This window comes from Physella acuta, unplaced genomic scaffold, assembly GCF_028476545.2.
Source record: "Physella acuta isolate Inbredline_101_S28 unplaced genomic scaffold, ASM2847654v3 ptg000361l, whole genome shotgun sequence".
In the NCBI taxonomy this organism is placed as follows: Eukaryota; Metazoa; Mollusca; class Gastropoda; family Physidae; genus Physella; species Physella acuta.
The window spans coordinates 354,549-361,841 of record NW_026731880.1 but is presented as its reverse complement, the minus strand read 5'-3'; the positions used below and the strand labels follow the sequence as shown (position 1 = coordinate 361,841).

General features: G+C 33.2%; 1 long non-coding RNA gene across 1 annotated transcript; it reads right to left on the bottom strand.

The window, feature by feature from the left end:
* Positions 1 to 2,870: 2,870 nt before the first annotated feature.
* On the bottom strand, positions 2,871 to 6,620 carry LOC131941410 (uncharacterized). The gene is made up of 5 exons (XR_009386637.1): positions 6,437 to 6,620; positions 4,109 to 4,226; positions 3,799 to 3,941; positions 3,339 to 3,403; positions 2,871 to 3,025 (listed from the first exon to the last, which is right to left on the bottom strand). It is a non-coding gene; the product is annotated as an uncharacterized LOC131941410 (long non-coding RNA).
* Between the last annotated feature and the right edge of the window lie 673 nt (positions 6,621 to 7,293).

Here is a 7,293-nt window from a genome sequence, read left to right as displayed (position 1 = left end):
TAACTCAATGTTTATCGAGGTCAGTACATATTATAATAAACCGGGAGTGATCTCCCCTAAACTTTCTCGAATATTCTAATATAACACTACGGGGAATGGCAACTCGGGATATAGACATGATTTTTAATCCATTTTAAATACTTAAACTTTTTAAAATAGAATAAAACTCGTAGAAAAAAGAATTGCACACCAAGTGAACGTCAAATAAAGATGTGCATAATAGTGCGCAACATTATTAGTACTTTATAAATTTACGTGCGTTTTTTGAGAAATCGGAAATAGCGTAAATTAGTACTTCCTGTCAACGGAAATTACTCAAAATTTGACAGAAGGTAGCGAATTAGATCTTTTACTTACATGTGAAATTTCATTTATCTATCTGCAATAGTACTCAAGTTATAGGCTTTTGAAAAATTCAAAGTAGAAAAAGTACCACTTTCGGTTATCGGAAATCACTCAAAAGTTTATACGGATCTATGATTTTGATAAAATACTTATATATGAAATTTCATCAACCTAGCTGTAACGGTACTCAAGTAATCGTGTTTACACACAGACACACACAGACACAGACATACGGACAAGATTGCAAAATTATGTTTTTCCGCATCAGTGAGGTGTAAAACGTCGAGATTTGTAAAAAATCTCGACTTTTTTTTTTGCACGATTACAAGACTTTCTCTATACTTCGTATATACGAGAAAGTAAAAATGCAGTTTCAGGGGAACGGCGGAGGGGGTTATGTGTTGAGGTGTAGTGTTTTTAAAGAGAGTGGTGGGGGGGGGGGGGGGGAGCGAAGATCTGGCTTTTTGTGAAAATTTGTTACAATTAGAGAAGGGGGGTTTGGTGCAAAATCGTCTGAAGAGTGAGTCGTGGTTAATGGGTGACCACTTTATGATTGTATATTGACGTCACCATCATTTTGGGCGGTGGCTTTATGTGACGATATGTAACGAGAAAAAAGAGGGTTGAGTTAATGGCGTAGCATTTATTTTGCATTTTTTAAGGATACAAATAATAAAAACACTGCTTATTTTGTTTTACATGTGTGACGACATTGTGTTAACCAATGTATTGAATAGTAGGACTTACAGATTATTAGTTCTCTCCCCCCCTGAAGCAATTACCCCCTGTCATTTACCCCCCGCCAAGGAGGACATCTCCCCCCCCCCCCCACGCACACACCTCTTAAGGTACAGCTGGGGTTAGGGTTATGGTTAGGGTTACGGCTAGGGTTAGGGTTTGGGTTAGCGTTAGGGCTAGGGTTAGAGTTAGGGTTAGCGTTCTGGCTAAGGTTAAGATTATGGTTAGGGTTACGGCTAGGGTTAGGATTAGGGTTAGTGTTAGGGCTAGGGTTAGAGTTAGGGCTAGAGTTGGAGTTTGGGCTAGGGCTAGCGTTTGTGCTAAGGTTAGGGTTATGGTTAGCGTTAGAGTTAGGGCTAGGGTTAGAGCTAGAGTTAGGGTTAGCGTTCGGGCTAAGGTTAGGGTTAGCGTTAGGGCTAAGGTTAGGGCTAGGGTTAGATTCAGAATTAGAGTTAGTGTTGTGGTCAGGGTTAGGATTAAGGCTAGGATTAGGGTTAGTGTTATGGTCAAGGTTAGGCTGAAACCTAAGTCTAGAGTTGGTTTTGGTTATGTGTTAAGTTTTAGGCTGAGGTGAATGCTTAGGGTTTGGTCATTTTTTTTATCGATTAGGATTAAGGAAATACATAGGTATAGAGTTTGAGTTAGGATCATAACTTGAGGCCGGGGGGGGGGGGATTCTCCAGGGGGGTTATTGACAAGGGGTAATTGCCCCGGGGGGTAAATACGGGAGGGGGGGGTCTCCTCCGGGGGGGGGGGGTAATTGACGGGGTGGGGGTAATGTCATGTAGCCAGGTCCACTATTAGAAAGCCAAGATTCCAAACTGTGTAGCCTTATGTATGTAGGTAATCTAATCTCATACAAGTTCTTGAAAGCAACATCAAAGACGAGAAATAAAAAGAGCCATCGTTGTCGGCTTATTTAACAGGGAAGTCTTAGTCTAAATCAATCCACGACAATGTCTTTAAGACAATAAACCTTAACTTTGCTTGAAATAACAATATCGTTCTTCATTCAGTCAAACTCAACATTATGGCTTCACTGAACTTTGTCATTGAAATGCATGTGTAGTTTGAAATGTGTGTCTGTTAAAATTGTACAGTTGATACCGAATATATCCAGCCTTTTTCTTCTTCGTTCAGCTGCTTTTCTTTCTGGATTTCTTTTCTTATCTTTTGACAATCCAAGAACAAGTGTTGTATCCCCAAGATAGGTTGCTATCCCCAACTATAGAGCCTCATCTACACGGGAGATTGAACTCAGGACTTCTCGGTTTAGCAACCACGAACTTTACAAGTTCTTGATTTTGGTATTGGCGTGTCAGTTTTCTTCTTTATTTAGTCGACATCTAAAGTTAAACAAAAACAGTTGCCTACCTCAGCAAAAATCAATGTAGGCCAATTATGGCCAGTGTAGCAATTAGCAACATCAAAGTTGATTTGAATTCCATGCAACACTCATTCCATACTTCTCTAGTGTGGAGGTCTTGCTTATTAATATTATCCTGTTTGTTTGATACTTTTCTTTAACTTAATAATATTAACCATAGACACTTTTTGCCTGGAGTACAAACTGGGTCACAGTATTCTCTGGTAAACAATTAAGTTCTTTTCCAAATATATGCTCAGCTAATAGAAACAGCATTCCTAGATAATTTTATTTTATTTTTTTAAAGGGCTTCAGCTGTTTTAATGTCAACTTGTGCTGGGAATACTATAACTACATACAACACTTTTCAGCTTTCAATCACTTGCATCTTATGTACAAAGTATGAAAACCAAAAACATCAAATTTTGAGAAATAATTTATTTATGAAACAATTGCATATAATTATAAAGCCAAACATTAATATATCAAGATTATTGCAATTATCACCATTTGCAGATTCTTGTTTAACTATGGTAGATGGAAGTATTAGTTGCCTTTTACATCACTTTTCACTTCCTGAAACAAAACAAAATGATTTTCTTAATCATCCATCTGAAATAATAAAATTAGCAAAAAAAAATCTTTAGTTTAAATTAGTTTAATACATCAAAACAAAACAAGAAAAAAGTGATTGAATGAGATGAATCATGGCATAGATATCTATAAAATTTTGCTTTAGTGATAAAGGGGGAAAAATTTAAGTTATTTTAAGTGAAACATAAGCTAGAGAAATAAACTATTAGGCCTAATTTAAATAATTTAATTCCTTTCTCCCAAAACACTACATGTATCCTTAAAAAAAGAAAACTTAAAATTTATCAATATTTACCTTGTGTATAAACTCTTCTGTACATCTACTGTATCAGCTTGACGCTCATTAGGTATGCCTAGTTCCTGTTGAGCAGTTAAGACAGATTAAGTAAATAATTCAAATTTGTAAGACAAACCACTAAATGATACTGTTATATATATATATATATATATATATATATATATATATATATATATATATATATATATATATATATATATATATATATATATATATATATATATATATATATATATATATATATATATATATATATATATATATATATCCTTCCTGCAAATCAGCATATTTTGCAAAACAAATATTTAAAAAAATACATAATGATATTGTATCAATCATCACCACTGACTTGGTTTTACTAGGTAAAATATTTTTTTAAATACAATATTTATACAAATAAAAATCTATCTCAATCAACATGTTCAAAATAAACCAAAGCAAACTTGTGATAACTTACCTGATTAATGTTTGAGAGGATTCACCCAGTTCTCGCCACTGAAGCAGATTAGATGCATGTGTTATTACACTTGTGATATACTGATTGCCATTTTGTGTACTTTTAGTCCTGGAGATCTATGTTGTAGGCATAGACTGTTAAACCTGGATAGTAATATTATAGAAGTAAATTATATCTAGTATAATATAAATATTTTAAAATATAAATGACACTAAATTATATTTATCATTATTGGAAATAAAAATGGTACAATTAAGTTATAAAAAAACAAATAATAAAATTTAAAGCAGCTTATTAATAATTGTCATACCTTTTCCTACTTTTATGTCAAATGTAAGAGGTAATAGAGAAAGAACATCTTGTGTCATTTAGTATGCTGTAGTCTAATTACTGGTAAAAATCAGATCTTCCCTTTTTTTTGGATGAACCTGTAAAAGAGAAATTACAACATGGATAAACACAATGAATATCATATCTAATCCTCAACTAGTTATCACTCCAATCCTAACCTCATTTTTTAAAACCAATTTCTAAATATGTTTTCAGAACAAATGTATGTTAAGTCTACCTATTTTAATGTTCAGAATACTAATATTTATCAAAACTACCTCCAGTTGAAATTCAAGATACCTTTATAAAAAGTTATTATGACTTTAACTTTGTGTAGTTGTTATTTAGGCTATTTGTTTAATTTATATTATTTAAATTAATATTTCATGCCTTGTTTTAAAAAGATCTACAAGTCTACTTTTGATTTTATGGTATAATCTGATAAAAATTAGGCTGCTACATCTGAAAACTAAGGTCAATGCAAAGACTTCCAAATTAACAATAAGTAGGCTTGTATAGATATTGTATATAATTACTAGCCCAATAGTATTACTCTACGACCAATGTATAGGACTTAATGTATCAGACCTAATTCCTATAATTAGGCCTACTAATTATTAAATAATTAATAGATCTAACAGTAGGATAATTACAATTATGGGCCTTAGCTGACATAGAGAGCTGAATACTTAACTAAACATTTTTAAAAATTATAGTAAGCTAAGTGAGTTGAATTATTTTATTTAGATAGGCCTAGGCTATAATATACTCTATAGCAGTCTATAGTGATAGTCGCAGAGTAGCGTATATCATAATAATTTCAAATTAAATCTATAAGCAACAATAAGCCTCTGCCTTGTTGCCTAATTAAAAACTAAAGCCTATTAAGCCTTTTCCTAATAAGCCTTTGGCCTAATTTAAATAACAGCCTATAGGCCCTATAGGCTAATATATAAATAGGCTAAACTACTTGTAAGACCTAATAGACTAATGACTAAGAGAGTGCTAGGCCCCTTTCCGATATTATATAATAATTGCTTGATCGATATCATAATATCTAACACTGATTACATTAATTTACATAAGGCTATACCATCTTAACTATGACTAATACTTTTTCTACTAATAAAATAGGCTATCTCTAGTTTAAACTTAGGCCTAACAGTAATTAGTAATTATAATTAAGTAGGCCATTTTATGACATTTATAAAATTTTTAGTAGATGGCCGAGCCTTAAATTTAAATACTAAAATAGATTTAGCATACTATGCCTATTGTTGGTCTAATTAATAATTTATTTTTCATTTAGAATTTTAGATCTCCAAAAGATAGGCCTAGGTCCTAAATAAATTATTTTTATTTTATTGAGCCCGCCTTAATGTATAAGATGTGATCTGTTTTTTTAATAAAAATAACCCTACACAATACTAGTGATTTAACTAATATCTAGTACTACTTTAGGCCTATTTAATTATTTATTAGTAGGCTGAATAAAATCTAAAGCTATAAGGCCTACTTTATTACTATATTTGCCTATTATTCTATAATTAATTTATGTTTTCTTTCAATACATAGTAGATCCTGTGGTACCTCAACATTCTAGTGCCTCGACATACCAGATTTTTTTAAATACGAGCAGTTGAGCGAGTAATATTTCGCTTTGAGTTACGCGCAAAATTTGAGATACCGTATTTCACAGTTCATGTAAAAGAAATACCCCCAAAAAGATGCAAATGATTATTTATCGCAGCTATTTAATTATAATAATAAGCGTCTTACTCATATTTGCAGCATTATGAAAGGGAGAAAGAAATAAACTTCCTAAACAAGTTTTATTTTAAGCTACCAGCACATGAAAGTGACTTAAATTAACTATTAAGCATGGCAAAAAAGAAGAGAAAAGCTGTCACGAAAATTAAGCTAACGTAATAATTTTATTTAGTATTTATTTAGGCCTTACGTTTAAGTCTTAAGTGCAACAATGCTCAGTGAATTTTAGCCATTAATGGCATTAAGTTTAGGAATGATGTGTACTTGTGTAGCTTTAACTTTAGTATATTTTTAGACCTAAGCCTAATCTTGTAGATATAGATTATTATAGATCTACAAACAATTTGAAATAGAAGAGATTTAAAATTGAGTAGATCTAGATCCTAAATGCTAAAGGACAGCTATGCCACAGAAATAATTATCTTTCTATCTAGTCAATCTAGACTAGATCTAGCTAGTGCCGTGCTACTGAAAAATTACTAGATCTAGATTTTCTAGATCTAGATTCTATCATTTACTTTCGACGCACTAGGCATACTTTTAACTTTTTCTCTCTAGTCAATAATGTAGATTTCTAGATCTAAATGTAAATCCTGATCTTGTAGATTTGATTTACGTAGGTTTTACATCAGTGTAAATCGTTGATCAAGTAGATCTAGTCTAGATCTGGACTAGCTCTCGTCAAAACAAAATGGCTGGAATATTAGCTTCAAAACACCTACAGTTTATGCTTTCCTAAATGTGGAGAGCATGTTTAATTATTGTTTTATTTTCAACGACAGTGTTGACTGAGAAACCACCAAAGGGTTTTATTCTCAGCGACACAGTCGGAGAGAGGCTCAACGATTCTGTCGTTGAGATGATCCGCATGGGGTGAGTTAGCTAGTGTAAGTAGAGATATGTAGGGTAGGAGAACAGTCAGAGAAATATAGAGTTAGGTAGAGAGTTAGAGGTAGATAGTGTTAGGATGGACATGGGAGGGTACAGTTAGATAGAGTGTGCTGTTAGATAGAAGTTATAGTTAGCTAGTGTAAGTAGATAGTGTATACTATAGGTTAGTTAGATAGGTAGGAAGTTGATTGTGTACATTTTAATAAAGAACATTCTATTTTGACTTGGACTGTGTGTTGGATCTTCTCATCATCTTAATCCCCCGCCACTCTCACAATTGGTGGTACTGCTTTTCCCCACTCTCACAATTGGTGGTACTGCTTTTCCCCACTCTCACAATTGATGGTACTGCTTTTCCCCACCCTCACAATTGGTGGTACTGCTTTTCCCCACTCTCACAATTGGTGGTACTGCTTTTCCCCACTCTCACAATTGGTGGTACTGCTTTCCCCCACCCTCACTACTGGCGGTAGATCTCCATTTACCCCCCCCCCCCATTCTCAC